We start from the raw sequence: 20,461 nt of genomic DNA, 5'->3' as shown, positions 1-20,461 counted from the left end.
AACCCCAACAACCCTGGATCAATCCAGGTGTCTGATTTTTCTGTGCATATCTGGGTTGCTACATTTTACTGTAGAAAACCACAAAGCTCTGCACATTAATGGTGCTACAAATTCATGGTCTCCATCTTCAATCAGGCATTCGGTACTGCCTGGCAAACCTAGTGAATGCTCTTGTTTTCCAAAGTGGTCCAAGCCTTCTCTCTGTCTGCTATCTCTGACTTTGGCATCTTCTCCTTCCTTCACCTCCCTTATGTTTTCTGTCACAGAGGAAAAGGAAGCATCAGATGGGGAACTCTCCTCAACTTCCCACTGCTAAGCTGACAAATTGATATGCAGTCACATACATCCTTTTCTTTTCCCTTCAGTCACAGTGCAATAAATATCCTTCATCTTATTCAAGGCTAGTCCCTCTGGTGGTGCTATGTGTGCTTCCCCTTTTGACATTGGAGGGACTGCGTTCCATCTATTTCCCCTTTCTTCTGTGCCTTCAACATTTACCTCTCTACTGTTTTTTACTATCAGCGTTTAAACATATCCAAGTCTCCAGCTACTATTCTTTCTTCCCCCTCTGGCTGGAAGGAACTTTTTAAAAGTTTTGAGTTCTGAGTTATTTAGTTCTTTCACTTGTCAGGACTTGTATGCTTGTCTATAATAAATTTTCTAGTGTTTTAGACAGACTTGTCTTAAGTGCTACAAACTTGCTCACCTGGAAAATTATTATGACTCTTAGAACTCATATATTATACAAGTTCTTATTGTTGAATGTTGTTTTCTTTAAACTTTTAAATTATGAAATACAGAAAAAGCACAAAACATAAATGTACAGTTTAATGAATAATTATAAGACAAACACTCATTGACCCACCATGCTGATCAAGGAAATACACCCAACCCATGGGTCCCTTCTGGATCCTTACCTTCTCACCCCTCTGTAGGTGACCACCTTCCTGAATTTTATGGTAATAATTTCCAAGCTTTTCTTTATGAGTGTAACTCTTTCTTTGCCTGTCAAGGCCTGCTCTTCTCTCTTCTTCACCCTGCTCTGTATACTAGGAAGCTAACTTGTATGAACTATATCAACAGGCTTCTTTTCCTTTCTGGCTTTCAGTTTCATTTAGTCAATGGGGAGATCAGAGGGAGAAGAATGAGACAGGATATTTCCCTCCTCTGGCTGCTCTGCTGCAGCGTCTCGCCAAGGGCTAACTAGGCTGGTTTTATTCATCGGGGTTAGTCAGAGAAATAGAAAAAATAGGATATGTGAGTGTGTTGGGGGGGCGGTGTACATATAAAAAACACTTTTATATATATATATATATATATATATATATATGAGAGAGATTTATTTTAAGGAATTGGATCCTGTAATTGTGGATGCTTGGTGAATCCAAAATCTGCAAGTTAGGCCAGCAGGCTGGAGACCTGAGGAAGAGTACAGATCAAGTCTAAAGGCAGTCTGCCAGCGGACTTCCTTCTTTTTTTTTAATATTTTTTTCCTTAGCGGTATGCGGGCCTTTCACTGTTGTGGCCTCTCCCATTGCAGAGCACAGGCTCCGGACGCGCAGGCTCAGCAGCCATGGCTCACGGGCCCAGCCACTCTGCGGCATGTGGGATCTTTCCGGACCGGGGCACAAACCCACGTCCCCTGCATCGGCAGGCGGACTCTAAACCACTGCGCCACCAGGGAAGCCTCAGACTTCCTTCTTAATTGGGGAAGTCAGTCTTTGTTCTATTAAGGCCTTCAACTCATTGGATGAGGCCCACCAATATTATGGAGGGTAATCTGTTTCACTTGAAACCCACTGATTTAAGTGTTAATTTCATATTTAGAAAAAAAAAAAAACTCTTATCAAATCCATAAAGAGTTTGACCAAATATCTGGGCACCGTGGCCCAAACAAGTTGACAAATAAAATTAACCATCACACCAACCAAAGGCCACAGTTCCTGTGAGGCTTACCTCTTCATGCAACTCTCTCCTTCTGGGTTCCCTCTGCTTTACCCCTTCATGCCTAGGGATCATTATGTCTCCTGCTGTTATGAGACCTAGGACACTGCACTGTTTCCTATAGCTTCTCTTAAACCCTTCCCACACCTTTTATTAAACAATCCTCAATTACCTGGCTTGAGTATACCAAAACACTACCCAAGTGTGCAATCTTAGAGAATGTAGTTGCCTGCTTTTGAACTTAATATAAGTGGAGTCATGGTGTATGTATTCTGTTGTGTCATGTTTCCCTTGTCAGTGTTATTTACAGAAGTTTCATCCATACTGTTTTATGTAACAACAGGTCATTCATTTTCATTGCTGTATATAATTCTGGTACATGAAGGTACCATGGCTCATGTGTCGATTCTAGTATAGATGAATATGTATGTTGACTTATGAACATTTTTGTACGTGCACCTATGTACACTATTTTTTATACAGCATGTACAGAAGACTGAGATTACTACATTATAAAATATACATACATTTAATTTTATGAGATAATGCCAGACAATTTTCCAGAGTGGTAGCTCCAATTTACACTATACTACATAAGTGAGTCTGTTACTCTATTTATTCACCAAAGTAACCATCTTGTTATTTTCAGACCTTTGAATTTTTGCCAGTTCTAGTGGAAAGTCATTGTGATTTTAACTGGCATTTCCCTGACAAATAATAAGGTTGATTTTATTGGCCATTTGGATTTATTCTTTTATGAGATATCTGTTGAAGTCTTTTGTCCATTTTTACGTTGGGTGGTCTTTTCCCCTTGATCTGAATTTCTGTATTCTAGATCATAGTCTTTGTTGGCTATATATCTGTTATAAATGTGTCTTCTCATTCTTGTATCTTCTTACTTTCTTCATTTTTCTGAAGTTCTTCAATTTAATGAGTCAATTTTATCAGTATTTCCTTTTTAGTTAGGACTTTTTCTGTCTTGTTTAAGAAACTTCTCCCTAACCTGAGATCATAATTTTCTTTTCTGTATTATTTCAAAAGTTTTATATTTCACCTTTCACAGGTAGGTCTTTAATCTACCTTGGAAATGACTTTTGTATATGATGCAAAGTGGATGTCCAATTTTCTTTTCCTCCATATGAATATCCAATTGTTCAAATATCATGTATTGAAAGAGTATCCTTTCCCTATTGCTCTGCAGTGCCACATATTTCCTATGTTGAGTCTATAAATGCATGGGTCTGTGCTTTACATTGGTCTTTTGGCTATCCTGCCAATACCATGCTGCCTTGATTATCATAGTGTTAGGATAGCTCTTACATCCAGTTCTACTTTTTCAAGTGTCCCTTGCTGTTTTGACCTTTTGCAATCCTATCTAATCTTTAGAATCATATTGTCAAGTTCCATGAAAAAAATCAGTTGAGATTTTAATTGGGATTGCATTAAGTCTGTAAGTCAATTTGGGATTTAGTCTTCCAATTTATGACAATAGTATATCTCTCCATTTATGTAGGTCTTCTTTAACATTTTTCAATTAGTTTTATAATTTTCTCCATGGAGGTATTACATGACTCTTTAAAGTTTATTCCTAGATACTTGATATCTTATACATTATTATAAAGGGAAACTTTTCCCTGTTTCATCTTTTACCTGTTTGTTGTTGGTATATAAAAATACAGTTGATTTTTTTATATTGATTTTTGCCTTCAGGAACTTTTGCTAAATCCCATTATTCATTCTAATAATTAAACCAAACTTATTCAAAGAGTTGTTTACATATAAGTCTCTCTTGCTCATATGCTACTCATTTCTCAACTCACTACAGTCTAGTTTTCATCCCCACCATTCCAGTCAAACTGCTGTTTCCAAGGTCACCAATGGCCTCCATATTGCCCAATCCAGAAGACTCTCCTCAGGTTTCTCAAGACCTTGCAGATGTTTTCCCGCTTTTTGAAATGCCATCTTTTTTCCTTCTATTACAAAGCACTCTCTTTGTTTTTTCCTACCTCTCAGTGGTCACTCTCAGGGTTACCTTGTTCTGCCCATCTTTTACTTACTGGCATTTCTTAGGGTTCTGTCCTAGACTTCTTTCTTCTCATGCTATACACTTTTCCTCCTGGAGCCCTTTCATCTGTTTTCATGGCTTCTACAATTGTCTATACATTGATGATTCTCAAATTTCAAACTCTCAGACCCCAGTTTTCTCTCCTGAGCATCAGAACTGTATATACAATTGGCAAGACATCTTCACTTGGTAGTTCCTCAGGAAACTTACTCATAAAAGAAAAGTTTGATAACTTTAACCACTTAAAAATAAACTTATGTAAACTCAGCATGTATAAAACATAATTTACCTAAGACAAATAGAAAATAAAAATAAAATAGAAACATAAGAAATTGGAAAAAGGAATAAAATCATTTTCAGATGTTATGATTGTATGCCTGGAAATCCCAAGAGTATCAATAGGAAAATCATTAAAACAATAAGAAAGTCAAGTAAGTTGGTTGGGAACAAATGAATGCATATAACCCATATAAATATAAACAACATCTAGTTAGAAAATATAAGAAAATATTCCACTTATAATAGCAACAAATAGGCTAAAATGTTTTGGAATGCAATTAACAAGAAATGTATGAGATCCATATGAAGAAAACTAAACATTAGTAGGAAAAACAATAAAAGAACTGAACCAATGAAAACGCATTCCCTATTCCTCTAGTTACTATTTCTAGGATAACAAAATTATCCTGAAAATAGTGGCTTAAAACAGCCATCTAATGCTCACCAATTCTGTGGATCAGAGATTCAGACAGGACACAATAGGAATGGTTTGTCTCTGCTCCATGATGTCTGGGGCCTCAGGTGGGTAGACTGTAATGGCTTACAGTGATGCATCTGCCTTGAGTGGTCCAATGATTTGGGGCTGGAATCATCTGGAGGCAGCTTCACTTACATGTCTGGCAGTTGATGCTTGTAGTGACTGGGACTTCAGCTGGGGGACAACAGGATGGCCTACACATGCCCTTCCCTTGTGGCTTCCTCACAACCTAGAGACCTTACGATAGTTGGATTTCTTGCATGGTGGTTCAGGAATACAGAAGTGAGTATCTCACTGAACAAGGAGGAAACTGCATCACCTTTCATAACCTAGTCTTAGAATCCACACAGTGTCACTTCAGCTGTATTATGTTGCTTACAAATGTGTGACAATTAAAGGGAAGAGGACATAGACCCCCATCTCTTGATGAGGGGAATGCTAAGGCCACATTGTAGTAGAGCATGTGGGTTGGGAGATATTGTTAGAGCATCTTTAGAAAATGTAATCTAGCACACACCACACACATTCCCGGATAGAACAATTTAACATCATGTGAATGTCAAGTCTTTATCAGTTAATGTGTAAACTTAATGTATAATGTCCCCACCCCACCCCAACTTACATGTAATTGGTGTCCAGTATTTTAGCTTGTGTTTTTTAACTGCTAAACTTAGTCCTTGTTATTATTATTTTAAAGGTTAATGTTTGTTTAGTTTTATCCATGTGTTAATAGATCTTTTATTAATATTCCTTCTCACATCCATCCTTCCTTCAGAATTTTCTTCTTTTAAAATTCTTCAGCTAAGCTGTCATTCAAAAATAGAATGAACAGGCCCTCTCTGTGGTAAATCCTTCTGATTTTTGTCTGAAAAAAAGTTATTTCACCGTTATTGTTGAATGATAATTTAGCTGACTACAAAATTCCAATATTCATTAATGTTTGTTTCTGATATTAATTATTTTTATTAAAAAATGCTTTTGTGGGGCTTCCCTGGTGGCACAGTGGTTGAGAGTCCGCCTGCCGATGCAGGGGACACGAGTTCGTGCCCCGGTCCGGGAAGATCCCACATGCCGCGGAGCCTGCGCGTCCGGAGCCTGTGCTCCGCAACGGGAGAGGCCACAACAGTGAGAGGCCGGCGTACTGCAAAAAAAAAAGCTTTTGTGTCAAAACACCCTCAGTTCAAAAACAGTAGGGTCAACATGGCAAGAACAAACCCTCTATTGCCCCATTATATTATACAAGTAACTTGATGAGGCTTGTTCTTATTAGCAAGGAGCTTGTTATCTCTTTAATATAAAGCAGAAATATTAAGCAAAAAAGGAATAAAGATATACTTTACATACAAATTTTATATGATATATATTTTTAAATATGATATATGTATCAAACAAAATAAATATTGTTTAAAGTTTGGATGATGTACTCAGAGTTTCTGTTTAGATAAGATTGAGAAGGGGAGAAATTGCCCTCTTTTCTAGTTACTGAAAGAAATGTTAGAATTTAAGAATTTATGTAAATGATTAAAGGAGTGAGCAGGGAAGGAAACAATCTAATTTACCTTTCGGATGTCAAGCAGAGGATCTGCCTGAGATCTACCTGAGACTGAACTGTTGTGCAGTTCCTCTAGGAAGTAACTGAGTCCTCTCTTGATACCGAAAGACTTCCTAGTCTCAAGGAATCAAATGAGTCATCAAAGGATTTGTTACTGGGACTTCACTGGTGGTGCAGTGGCTAAGAATCCACCTGCCAATGCAGGGGACACAGATTCGAGCCCTGGTCCGGGAAGATCCCACACACCGCAGAGCAATGAAGCCTGTGCGCCACAACTATTGAGTCTGCGCTCTAGAGCCCACGAGCCACAACTATTGAAGCCCGCGCGCCTACAGCCCGTGCTCCGCAACAAGAGAAGCCACCGCAATGAGAAGCCCATGCACCACAAGGAAGAGTAGCCCCCGCTGGCCGCAGCTAGAGAAAGTCTGCGCGCAGCAACAAAGACCCAACGCAGCCAATAAATAAATAAATAAATTTATAAAAATAAAATAAAATAAAAGAAGGTCTGGGGAATGGTTTTTTTTTTCATTGAGGGTGGGAAGAGGTCAAATTGCTGTGCTTTGGGAATCGGTGACCCCCCCCCACCCCAAACACTGTAGGAAACGTTTTGTCTTTCATCCCTTTCTCACTGTGTGCCTCCCTTACTTTCCTTACAGAAATACAAAAGTAAGGAGATAGATCACTCCCTCTGGAATATCAAAAAGGAAAATCTGGGAAAGTTTCTGAGTAATAGAAACCTTAGATTATTTATGTTTGAATAGAAACCATGGACAAATACTAGAAATATAGTACCCTTGAGATAGGTTTTGACTAACTCTTGGGTTGTTTGAGATTTCAGTTAATATTCGTGTGCTTCCTGACAGTTATTAGCTATAAAAAATCATTTAAAACGAAAAGGCTTCTAGATAAATAAAAAACAAACCAAAAAATGAAAAGGCTTCTTACATGACATAAAAAATTGGGTAGCTATTAGAGTATAGTGAAATTCAATCTAGTCTATAGTCATTCAAATAAATGTATAGTGCCAGTGTTAGGTTTAAAGCAGATTCTCCACAAATACTCAGTTAATTTTCTTTTTACAAAATTGTATTAGGGCAATGTAACACTTTGGGCAATGTAACACAATAATAAGCTGGTAACACTTATTACCAGCTGACATTTATTGGACTTTTAAAGAAAATTTTAATCACTGGCTGTGTACGTAATTGTAAAACTGAAAAAGTTGAGAATCAGAAAACTTTTCATTGTGACTAAATCATTAAGTGAAAAAATTACTGTCTCCTATCAACTGTTCCATATTAATCTGTTTTGATTTCCCAAAGCCATTTGCCATTTCCTTAGACTACCAGCTGCTACAGCCATGTATCTGTCACATGTCCCAAGATAGTCTAATACCCCAAACAAATAGATGGAACAGATGATTTAGGCACAAAAACAAAAACCCAAAAGGGGGTCAATCAGAGAGCTATCGTTATACATTTTGTAATATGCAAGCATGAAAAATATTGCATTCAAGGGTTTCAAATGAAAAATAAAGAGAAATTTAGAGATTAATGAAAGCTATTTCCGAGATTAAAACCATCAGAGGGCTTCCCTGGTGGCGCAGTGGTTGAGAGTCCGCCTGCCAATGCAGGGGACACGGGTTCGTGCCCCGGTCCGGGAAGATCCCACATGCCGCAGAGCGGCTGGGCCCGAGAGCTATGGCCGCTGAGCCTGCACGTCCGGAGCCTGTGCTCTGCAACGGGAGAGGCCACAACAGTGAGAGGCCCGCGTACCTCAAAAAAAAAAAAAAAACCATCAGATCTCTGCCAACTCTTTCTATTACACTAAAGTAAGTTTTCATGAGACCGTGTATCTCTGTGTGTGTTTCGGTGTGATGTGGTGTGGCGTGGTGTGTGTCTACTGTGTAGGAGACTGTCTTATATCCATGTATTTGTATCTCTGAGTGCATGTCTGTATGTCAGTGTTGGTGTATCTGTTGTGTCTGGGGCAGGATCCAGGAAGCGGGATTTATAGCGGTATAAAAGAAAGAAAGGAATCCATTTCTACTGGAATCCATCTTCCATTGGATAAGAAAAGAGTGGTATATATTTATTACCAAACCCCCCCCCAGGACATTAGGTGAAATAACTGAATAATTTTATGCCTATAAGTTTTATACTTTTTAATAAAAATTTATTACAAAAGAAATGCATGTTCATTATTTTGTTTCAAATAAACACCCTTTGATAACCACTATATATATATCCTTCCAGATTTTTTATGTATATATACATTTTTGCAAGGTAGAATTATCCTAAATAAACCATTTTTTAGCAATATGGCATGAAGTCAATAAATACTTACTCATTCTATCCCCAACACATAGCACAATGTAGGGTATACGGAAGGCATTCAGAAAATAGCTGTTAAGTAAATGGAGGACTCCTTTGTGATTGTCTTTGCCAATATTTTTTCTTTTGGCACGTTTATATATTTATTTATGAATTCGATATTAATTGAAAATTTCAGCCCTTTGTTATATATGTTACAAATGCTATTTTCCCCTGTTTATACTTAATTTTAATTTTCTTTTTCCAAAAAGTAGAAAATAACATTCAGTTTAATTGAATTGAATAAAAAAGTCATCTGATTTAATACAACTGGTGCTTTATTGAGACTTTTAAGTAAATAAATAAATGCAATATACCGGAGCAAAATGCTGAATGCTCCCTAACAGAAATTCTGTTGTTTATATAAGTAAAGATATGGGAATGATTTATAGATATTAGCATAGAATATGCGTGAAAGCAGTAAATGTTTGCGTCAGACAGACTTGGTCCTTATCTCATTTCTGCCTCTCAGCAGCTGTGTGGTAAGGGAAAATCACTTAAGGCCTCTGAGCGTATGTAAATTGGGAATATTCAGGCCTCCCTCCCTGAGTTAGTAGCATTCCTCCCTTGATGTGTATTTCCAAAATGGATACTTATTCTTAAATATGAGAGTAAACTAGATCTACAGCCCAAACTGGGTTCAGGTTCTCTGCCAAAAATTTATATGTTCAGTAAACAAGTAAAAATTTACACTTATTGGAGTGAAGTTTGTTTTTTTTTTCTCTACCAACTCTGTTGATTAAAAGCAAACACTTTGTGTTCGTCAGTTTTCCCTTGAGAGAATCTTGGTATCATGAAATTGGAACTACTAGTACAGTTTTAAATGGAACAAGCTACTGAACAATTCTTTAAGAATTTAAATTACTCCATTAACTTTAGTTCAGTAAAAGTAACATCATGAAGTGCTTTAGTTCACTGTTTTTTTCCTAGAACATTACTGAATTAGAAATCTAACTTGACTACTGCTGTGTTTTGCCATCAATACGTAAAACATAGGAAGTCTGTCAAGCTTTCTAATGTGACCACTGTACAAAGTCTATATCTCATGGCAATTTTTACAAAGTGGTGTTTACTCAGCCTACAAATATTTACTTTAACCCTGAGCTTCCTTACATGGATCTTCTACTAACACTTTTGTCTAAGTACAAAATCTTTTACTATTTTTGTGAAATCAATTACAGATCTTTTTGGGAGGGATAAAGGGGATCCAGTTTACAAATATTAATTTTCTTGGTAGTTGGTCTAATACTATTGTCTTCCTAAACAGAGGAGGCTTCCCACTTGTCTGGCCCAGGTCAGAGTATAACAAATTTTGATGATGTTTTAGTTAAATTATTATTAAAAATAAGCAGGTAACAAATATTTTTATTCAAAAATATGTTTTTGAAAAATTATTAGTTTATTCTCCCATTACCTAATATATGCAAGCCCTTCTGAGGCAGCAGCCACATGTGGAAGCTATGTTAAAATCTTTCAAGCTAATAGGGTCTTATTTACAATAAGACAACAATGAACTGCCCCACGGGTCACCTGTCTGATAAGGTATGAGACTGACCCAGACTCAAAAGAATTAATGCAGTAATCACAAGTTTCTGCTTTATGTCATGAGACCAAGTGATCTTAGAATTTTAAAATTGTAGAACTGCAGGATTATAAAGGACTTCAGAAATCATAACTCGCATTTTACTGATAAACAACTTGGGGAACAGTGAGTGACTGGCTAAAAGTCTCAGAAGAATCTGGCTCAATATATTCAACAGTGTAAAACATTTACAAGTTCCTTGCTAATTAAATGTTTTAAAAATCTTTATGATCTTTGCTATTCTTGGCTGTTTGAACATTAGGGAATATCAGTAAATTACCAAAAAATGCTTTAAAAAAATTCCTGTGGTGTGGATTCTTCAAGTTACATGAGTAACTGGAATGAGGAAAAAGAAAAAAATTTTAACAATTGATGAAATACGACATGAATCCATACATGGTGTGATAACATGGCATAGAATTATACACATCTAGACACACAAATGAGTGCATGTAAACCTGGTGAGATCTGAATAAAGTCAGTGGATTATACTGACTCCACTTTACTGGTTTTCATATTGTACTATAGCTATGTAAGATGTAGTCATTAGGGGAAACTGGGTGAAGGGCAAATGGAACCTTTATACTATTTTTGCAAATTCCTGTGAATCTATGATTATGCCAAGATAAAGAGTTTAAAAAATATGAACAGCTACTATAGAACTCCTTTTTTTGGTCATAATTAAATATTTATAAACTGTAGATGGTTAAAATTTAATATAAAAATAATTACAACATGTGATCCTGACTATTTCTCACTCATAGGCCATTTCTTGTGTCTCTTTAACTGTCAATATACCCAGAAATTATCTCCTCTTGACATACTCCATTAGAAAATTGATTAATACTCATGGTTTCAGGGAACAGCTTTATGATAAAGGCCCCCAAGTCTGTCTGTCTGGCCCAAATGTCCCATTTAAACTCCAACTCTTTACCAGGTTATTCTCACTAGAGCCTAGTATGGTGTCTGAATCTAAGTAGCCTCTCAAGACAGATGAATAAATAAATAAATGACTTTCCAAATATCTATAGGATATTTGCACTTGGAAGTCCCACTGTCACCTAAATTTGAAATGTAACAAAACAAATATTTTCTTCCCACCACTCTTACTCAGCCAATCATGCTCATTCTGCCATGGCTCTATTTCTTCCATTTCTATTATTCTCCCATCTAACCAAGCTTTAAAAATTTAAGCTGCTTTTGACTCTTCCTTCTCCTTTATTTACCATATTATATCTAAGCAGGTACTTCTTACGTTCATTTTCCTCTCAAATATTCCTTATATTTGTCTATTCACCTCTTTTTCATCCCTATGTTTACCACTCTAGCCTCATTTTATTATTCAATGTTCCTAATTTTTCTCCCGGATCCTAATCTTGACTCACTTTCAATCTATCTCACATGCTAATAGCTGGTAAAGTTTTCTAAACTAATATTTTTGGTCACTACACTGACTAAGATCATGATGATCGATTCACTTTGTTATAAAGCAGAGACTAACACACCACTGTAAAGCAATTATACTCTAATAAAGATGTTTAATAGTGCCCCGGTCTGGGAAGATCCCACATGCCGCGGAGCGGCTGGGCCTGTGAGCCATGGCCCCAGAGCCTGTGCTCCGCAACGGGAGAGGCCACAACAGTGAGAGGCCTGCGTACCACAAAAAAAAAAAAAAAAATAAAATTTAGTGATTAAAGACTCTGGCTTCTGTGTTGCTTGCTCTGGTGGAAGCCAGCTGCCACATTGTGAGCTATCCTCTGGAGAGGCCCACATGGCAAGGAACTGAGGTCCACCTTTGACCAACAGAGAGCAAAGAACTGAGGATCTCAATCCAACAGCCCATCAGGAACTGAAGTCTGCCACAAGAAGTGAGCTTGGAAGGAGATCCTTTCTCAATCAAGCTTTGAGCTGAAGCAGCCTAAGCTAACATCTTTGTGTAATCTCATGAGGGACTGTGAGCCAGGGGACCCAGAGATGCCACCCCTAGCTTCCTCACCCATAGACACTGTGATACTAAATGTTGCTGTTTAAAGCACAGAGTTTGGGGGTAACTTGTTACACAGTAGTAGATCACTATACACATAGCCGAAAAGGGGGGAATTTTTTTGGCTCACTTAACTGAAAAGTCCAGGAGTAGAGTTTGTTTCAGGTCGGGCTGGATCCAAATGCTCAAAGGTCAACAGGAGATAGGGATTGACATATATACATTAATATGTATAAAATAGATAACTAATAAGAATCTGCTGTATAGCGCAGGGAACTCTACTTCACTTTTGCTGTACAGTAGAAACTAACACAACGTTGTAAAACAACTATACTCCAATTTAAAAAAAAGATCATAATCATTGCTACCATTTATTGAGTGCGCACTATGTACCAGGCGCTGTGTTATGGCACCTATATTATCTCCTTCACTCTTCACCACAACCCTGTGAGGTAGCATTACTTATTTTCATTTTATAGGTGAAGAAACTGAGAGTTCAAGAGATGAACAATGTCACATTTGTAAGTAGCAGAGCTAGGATGTGAACTCTGGGTAGCCTGGTTCCAATCACTCTGAAAACACCCTTCTCCTAAACATAAATACATCTTGCCCATTCATTGGAACATGGCCAGCAGAACCTCAGCCTGCAAAAATAAGTGCTCAATAAATAGTTATTGTAACCACTTCATTACAGGAGGTGAACTTAGTAGGGTGCAAGCTGAAAGCAACTATCTTTTTGTCCACTGTCCTTCAAACTTGCACTGTCAATTTGTGCCAGCTACTCCCTTGAATTCTCAGGTAGATTTTTAGTTTTGTGTTTGCTCTCAGGTAATAATAGTCTCTTTTTTTAGTAATTAGAGTCCAGTCCAGGATAAGAATCCAAACTCTAATCTCATTCCATTTAAAACTTCTTCCCTTTCATACCTGTTTTGTGCCAGGCTTGGAAGTCTACAGTGGAGAAAGGAGGCAGCTGTGGTAAGCTGCTCTTCCTCTTCTCAGTACCCCTTTTCTCTCATCGGTTGCTCTTTTGGGCCCTTTCAGAGATGCAAGAGGGAAGGAGAAAAGATAAGATGGGGAAAAGCTCTTATTTAACTGTATGGTTTTGACTAGCATTGGTGCCCTCAGGAGTGGGAAATAGAATAGTCAAAGGTGATTCTCTGTCTCATGGAAGCCTGCTGGGACCCTCCTGCTGCATTTCTCGGTAGATAACAATCCTGAGAAAGCCCTTGGACTTCCGATAGTCCTCCTCGCACACTGCCCTTTCAGGTGGGGTCTATTTTATGAGGCTATCAGGCTGTTTCCCTTCACAGGTGCCTATATCAAGTCCACAGCTTGCTCCCAAATTAGCCTTCTTTCCCTTCGTTCTTGAACATAACATGCTCATCTCATTCCAGTCCCACTGTTTTTGCTTATTTTCCTCTCCCGCCTTTCTTCCTCGCTGCCAGTCTTAAAGTAGCTCCCACCCAATGTCAATATACACCTTTTCCTTGAAGCTTTTCTTGATTTACCTGCTCCTACAATGATTTTCCTAGTCAGAAGTTCTGAGTAGTCTAGTCTGTACCCCCCAAAAGTCAGTTTTACTTAAGATGAAGCAATAAAAATGATTAATTTGATTAAATATTTACCCTTGAGTATACATCATTTTAATATTTTGTGTGATTTAATAGGAAGTATGCATAAAGCTCTTCTGTGCATACTGAAATATATGATTGCTCCAAGGCAAAGCAATAGTATACTTGCTGGAGTCGTGAGCTAAAGTTGCTGCTTTCTCCCAGAAGATCATTTTCACTTGAAAGAACGACTGACAGGAAAACTATGGTTATATAGAGTTGAGTGTTTGGCAAGATATTTTCTCAAAAATGAAAGAAGCCTGTCATTTCGAGAAAAACAACTGATAGTGTTTGTTGCCGATGATAAGCTTGAGCTTTAAAGGAACAATTATAATTTGGGAAGAACTTGCATCCTGCATCATGAGTTTGACAACTTGTGGTGGTTTTGTAGCTATGTCTCCACATGCTTCGATCCAGCTCCCCTCAAGAGGTGGAGCTTAGCTTCCCTCCCGTTGAGTTTGGCCTGGACCATTTCTAGTGAACAGAACATGGCTGAAGTGATGAGCTATCATATTGACATTAGTCAATGAAATGACTGTGACTTCTGTCTTGGGTTGGCTCTCTTATTCTCTCTCTCTCTCTCTCTCTCTCTCTCTCTCTCTCTCTCTGTGTGTGTGTGTGTGTGTGTGTGTGTGTGTGTGTGTGTGTGTGTGTGTGTGTGTGTGTGTCTCTCTCTCTTATCCCTGGGAAAGGGAAGCCAGCTGCCCTGTCATAAGGAGACTCAAGCAGCCCATGGAGAGGCCCACGTGGCAAGGAACTGAGGCTTGCAAGCAACCATGTGAATGAACTTGGAAGTAGATCTTCTGAAGCCTGCCAAGCAGCATGTTGAATGAGTTTGTAAGTAGAGTGTCTCTCAGTTGCACTTTTAAATGACTGCAGGCCAGCCAACAGCTTGACTGCAACCTCTTGAAAGACTTGGAGGCAGAACCACCCAGCTATGCCACTCCTAGATTCCTGACCCACTGAAACTGTGAGATAATAAAAGTTTGTTGTTTTAAGTTGCTAACTTGGGATAATTTGCTATGCAATAGTAGATAACTAATACAACAAGTCCCCCAAACTTAAAGGCTTTTCTGGTAAGAATAGTGGTGATATTAACAAAGTTTTTTGTTTTCTTTTTAGAGGGAGGCAGGGAGGTTGTTGTATAATGAAACTAATGCAACATATCAATGGAAGATTTGCATAACTCAGAGAACCAATATTACTCAAATGATCAATACATGATGTTACAAAGTCATGCATTAGTAAATGATTGATTCAAAGTGCAAGACATACCAATAAATTTTAATGTAACAAGAGTATACGGTTTCTACATTGCAACTCACATTTAAGAAATTATCACTTGCTGAATGCTGGTATAAGACTAAAGAAGAATATCCACAGTTATCAGGAAAGACTATTAAAATACTCCCTCCACAACTACATGTCTGGGTAAGGCTGGGTTTTCTTCATGTATGTCAACCAAAACAATTGTACTGCAACAGGTTAAATTCAGAAGCAGATATGAGAAATCAGATGTCTTCTATGAAACTAGACATTAGGGAGATTTGCAAACATTGAAAACAATACCACTCATCTCACTACATTTTTCTTTTTGGGAAATAGTTATTTTTTATAGAATATGTTATTATTGTTATTTTAAGATGAATTGCATTAGTTATATGTTTCTGTGTAACAAATTGCCCCAAAATTTAGCAGCTTAAAACAATAAATATTATCTCAGCATTTCTTGGGTCAGGAATACAGGTGTGGCTTAGTTGGGTACCTCTGGCTTAGGGTCTCTCACAAAGCTATAATCAGGATGTCAGCAAGGCTGCAGTAATCGTAAGGCTTGACTGGGAGGGGGATCTTTTCAGCTCGCCTATGTAGCTATTGACAGAACCCAGTTCCTCACTGCTGTTGGCCAAAGATATCAATTCCTTGTCACATGGATCTCTTCATAGGACAACTGAAGTGACATCCCATCATTTCAGCTGTACTCTGTGTTTTGAAAGGAGTCAATAAATCCAGGCTGCAAATCAAGGGGAGGGGATTTCACAAGGGCATGACTTTTCACAAGGGCATGACTATCAGGAGGTAGGGATCATTGTGGGCCATCTTAGAGGCTGCCTACCATATGAATTAATAAATATTTTATAAATGTATCAGTATTAATTTCTAGCAAAGTATTACAATAAATATTTTATAAATGTATCAGTATTAATTTCTAGCAAAGTATTATCAGTAGGTACAACTCACATAAACAAAAGCTATCTGGGGTCTTCAATAATTTGTAAGAGTGTAAACAGGTTTTTAATAATTTGTTAGAGTGTAAACAGGTTTGTGTTACTACTGTTCTAGTAGTACAAACATTGGCTTCCCACATGGTAAAGATTCAGGGCATTATTCAGGAGTTGATGATACATGTCTTATTTTTATTATTATGCATCGCTATAAGCTCTTTTCCCCCAAACGATAGTATTTATAATAGCATTACAAGATACACAAATGCATATTGAAATATAGTAGCCTTTGTCACATGTATCTATACGGGTGTGATAACAAGACTAAAAAGTACTCAATATACTGTATATTAATCACATATCTGTGAATACTTCATTTTTGAAAATTTAATAATATTTATTCAATATATTAAGTGCTTAGATTGTCAGCATTCAATAATTGGTGATTTTATTATTATTTTGTTCAGTAGGTATTTTGAAAACTCTGAACAGAGAATAGTATCAGAGTTAGGGATTTGTGAAGTTTCTACCAATAATTTAAGCCAATGTTCAGATGTGACTGCCATGGAAAAGAGTTTAATGAAAAAAAGGATAAAGTAGGAGACTTTGGAGTGTGGAGAAAAAGGGAGAGGAAGAAGGGAGAGAAGACACAGAGACTATCCAGGTAAATAAAATAGGAAATTATCTTATGAAGGAAAAAGGCTATCTTAAGAATTCTGGGCGATCAATAGCATCAGCTACTATAAAGCTTGAAAAGGGTGAAGACTGAGAAAAGGCTTAGAGGTGGTGAGGAAACTTTAAAGAAAATCCCCCACAGGGCCAGAATGCAAAGGATTAATCTAAAGAGGAAGTAAGAAAGCTGAGAAAGTAAAGGGAAGAGAAAACTTTGGCTAGTAACAAAAGAAAGTTGCAAGATCTAAGGACAGGGAGATCTAAATATCTATCTTCTTCCTGTTTGCTACTTTAAGCATTGAAGAATTTTAGCAACAGCCTGCTTTCTGTACACAAACCAAGAATGGCTGGTTTTGAAATGTATTCGTTTTTATATTTTTAAAACCGTATGGTTTAGTAAACTAAACTTTAGAGATTTTGCTTTGACTGAGAATTGTTCTTTTTTTTTTTCCTGCCAATATTTTATAGGTACGTCCTTGTTTTCCCTGCACTGTGCACTAATTTTTGGTTTTCATTCCGGGGAAATTACAGCTACAAAAACATGTAGTGTTTATCTGTGATAATGTATCAGAGTTGCTAAGGTCAGGCACTCTCAAAATTTTGAAGATCTCTATTTCAGCTCCCTCACTTTACTGATTAATAAATTTGAGCTGAGGGATTAAGTGACTGGTAGTTCCTACAGGTAAGTCAGATCAAGCCTGACACTAATATCCCAGGGTCTCTTGACTTCTAATCCTGGGGTCCCTTATTCACATCACATCATACTACATTATTTTTTTTTATGACTTTTCCAAAATTATTACTGGTGTAATTTAACAAAAACTTGATACTTTAGGTTGGGGAGTGGATTGAGGGTGAAGAAACCTGTGAAAAATAAAGGTTACTGGGTTGACAAAAATTAAAGTGTTAGGTCTTGGGATTAAATCTTTCTGCTGATACTATTCTTGGGCTTTCTCCCTAAAACTATCATCCATTTTCTTCAAAATGATGCATGGCAGGACCCCTATCACTAGAGCCCGCGTTTTTATCACAAATGAATCAACCGCAGTCAGCATCATTTGCTCTTCTCCACAGGCAGTTCCAAAGCCCAGGGACCTGAGTGTCTCTGATTTTAGGCAGAAGTGCAGTTCTCTGGGTTGGCATTTCAGTCTCCAAGGGCATGTAAAGTTGGGGGAGGGGTGAAGTGGAGGAGAAGCCAAGACAACCGCTCGGTGCCTGCGCCATAACCAGCCCTGGGGGTACGTTTGGACAGGCGCAGGGTACGGGAATACCGAGGCCAGCGGTTCGCAAGCCTCCGGGGCCCGGCGTCTGAAATCTATCCCAGGCTTCCACACCCAACATCCGGCTTTGCTTCGCCCCGTGTGTGACGCGTTGACGTCACACGTCACGGCACGTGCCGCGGGGCCTATGAGAACAGGCCCAAAGGTCTCCATCACAGATAAATGGTAGTAGTCAGGGGTGAGTGTGCCCATTTGCAGCTGGGTGAGAGAGGCTGCGGTGGAGGCGAAGGCTGAAGCCCAGAGGCCAGCGACGGCCCCGGGGAGATGCAGAGGTAGTGGCTGAACGCCAGTGTGAGTTGGTGGCCTCGGCCTACCAACCTGCCCACCTGCCCGTGCTTGAGGTGCACCGGGAGCACATTAGCCTCATCGGAACCTGCACTTCCCGGAGAGCTGGCCAAGGTGAGGACAGCCCTCAGTGCAGTGAGCACCAGGCCGCTGCTGGGGCCAGCCTGGCTGAGAGCAGCCCTGTTGATTGGGAAAAAAAAGAGATTGTTCTTCTTTTTTATGCTGGGGAAGGATTAAAATTGAATCAAGAGATTTTGAGCTATGGAGAAGTTATGCTATTAGTCTGAAAGTAAACTATGTAGAATAAAGGTGCTGAGTTTTTATTTTATTTTATTAATTTATTTTAAAATTTTATTTGTTTTTTGTCTGCGTTGGGTCTTTGTTGCTGTGCGTCGGCTTTCTCTAGTTGTGCCAGCGGGGGCTACTCTTCGTTGCAGTGAACGGGCTTGTCATTGCCGTGGCTTCTCTTGTTGCAGAGCATGGGCTCTAGGCACGCGGGCTCAGTAGTTGTGGCTCGTGGGCTTAGTCGCTCTGCAGCATGTGGGATCTTCCCGAACCAGGGCAGACCCGTGTCCCCTGCATTGCCAGGTGGATTCTTTTTTGTTTGTTTTGAATTCTCTCATTTGCTTTATTTATTTTTAAACATCTTTATTGGAGTATAATTGCTTTACAATGGTGTGTTAGTTGCTGCTTTATAACAAAGTGAATCAGCTATACATATACATATATCACTATATCTCCTCCCTCTTGCATCTCCCTCCCACCCTCCCTATCCCACCCCTCCAGGTGGTCACAAAGCACCGAGCTGATCTCCCTGTGCTATGCGCCTGCTTCTCACTAGCTATCTATTTTACATGTGGTAGTGTATATATGTCCATGCCACTCTCTCACTTCGTCCCAGCTTACCCTTCCCCCTCCCCGTGTCTCCCTGTGTCCTCAAGTCCATTCTCTACGTTTGCATCTTTATTCTTCTGCTGCCCCTAGGTTCTTCAGAACCTTTTTTTTTTTTTAGATTCCATATATATGTGTTAGAATACGGTATTTGTTTTTCTCTTTCTGACTTACTTCACTCTGTATGACAGTCTCTAAGTCCATCTACCTTACTTTAAAAACTCAATTTCATTTCTTTTTATGGCTGAGTAATATTCCATTGTATATATGTGCCACATCTTCTTTATCCATTCATCTGCTGATGGACACTTAGGTTGCTTCCATGTCCTGGCTATTGTAAATAGAGCTGCAATGAACATTGTGGTACATGACTCTTTTTGAATTATGGTTTTCTTAGGGTATATGCCCAGTAACAGGATTGCTGGGTCCTACGGTAGTTCTATTTTTACTTTTTAAGGAATCTCCATACTGTTCTCCATAGTGGCTGTATCAGTTTACATTCCCACCAACAGTGCAAGAGGGTTCCCTTTTCTCCACACCCTCTCCAGCATTTATTGTTTGTAGTTTTTTTTTTCCTCTTGTATGAATACTTTCTTGACTAGCAGCTGTATGTAACTCTTTACTACCCTCCTCTGATCAGTTTTAGAATGTTGATTTTTTAAAAAAAAATTTTAGTTTTTTTATACAGCAGGTTCTTATTAGTCATCAATTTTATACACATCAGTGTATCCATGTCAATCCCAATTGCCCAATTCAGCACACCACCATCCCCACCCCTCCCGCGGCTTTCCCCCCTTGGTGTCCATACGTTTATTCTCTACATCTTTGTCTCAATTTCTGCTCTGCCAACCGGTTCATCTGTACCGTTTTTCTAGGTTCCACATATATGCATTAATATACGATATTTGTTTTTCTCTTTCTGAGTTACTTCACTCTGTATGACAGTCTCTAGACCCATCCACGTCTCAACAAATGACCCAATGTCGTTCCTTTTTATGTCTGAGTAATATTCCATTGTGTATATGTACCACATCTTCTTTATCCATTCGTCTGTCGATGGGCATTTAGGTTGCTTCCATGACCTGGCTATTGTAAATAGTGCTGCAATGAACATTGGGGTGCATGTGTCTTTTTGAATTATGGTTTTCTCTGGGTATATGCCCAGTAGTGGGATTGCTGGGTCATATGGTAATTCTATTTTTAGTTTTTTAAGGAACCTCCATACTGTTCTCCATAGTGGCTGTA

General features: G+C 38.6%; 1 protein-coding gene across 5 annotated transcripts in view; it reads left to right on the top strand.

Moving 5' to 3' along the window:
- Positions 1 to 20,461, top strand: part of SPATA9 (spermatogenesis associated 9) — an 86,242-nt gene that overhangs the window by 12,542 nt on the left and 53,239 nt on the right. For 2 of the 5 annotated variants that reach the window (XR_003680988.2, XR_003680985.2), the window contains exon 3: positions 14,559 to 14,703. The exons of 1 other annotated variant lie outside the window; for it this stretch is intronic. The gene's annotated coding sequence lies outside the window, so the exon portion shown is untranslated. Of the gene's footprint in view, positions 1 to 5,769; positions 5,839 to 14,558; positions 14,704 to 16,555; positions 16,753 to 20,461 lie in introns of those variants that run through there. 2 more of the 5 variants (XR_008618079.1, XR_008618080.1) reach the window with 2 other exon arrangements.

Source organism: Physeter macrocephalus, chromosome 8 (genome assembly GCF_002837175.3).
Source record: "Physeter macrocephalus isolate SW-GA chromosome 8, ASM283717v5, whole genome shotgun sequence".
In the NCBI taxonomy this organism is placed as follows: domain Eukaryota; kingdom Metazoa; phylum Chordata; class Mammalia; order Artiodactyla; family Physeteridae; genus Physeter; species Physeter macrocephalus.
Note: the sequence above shows the minus strand (reverse complement) of the source record. Positions and strands in the feature narration are given on the sequence as shown.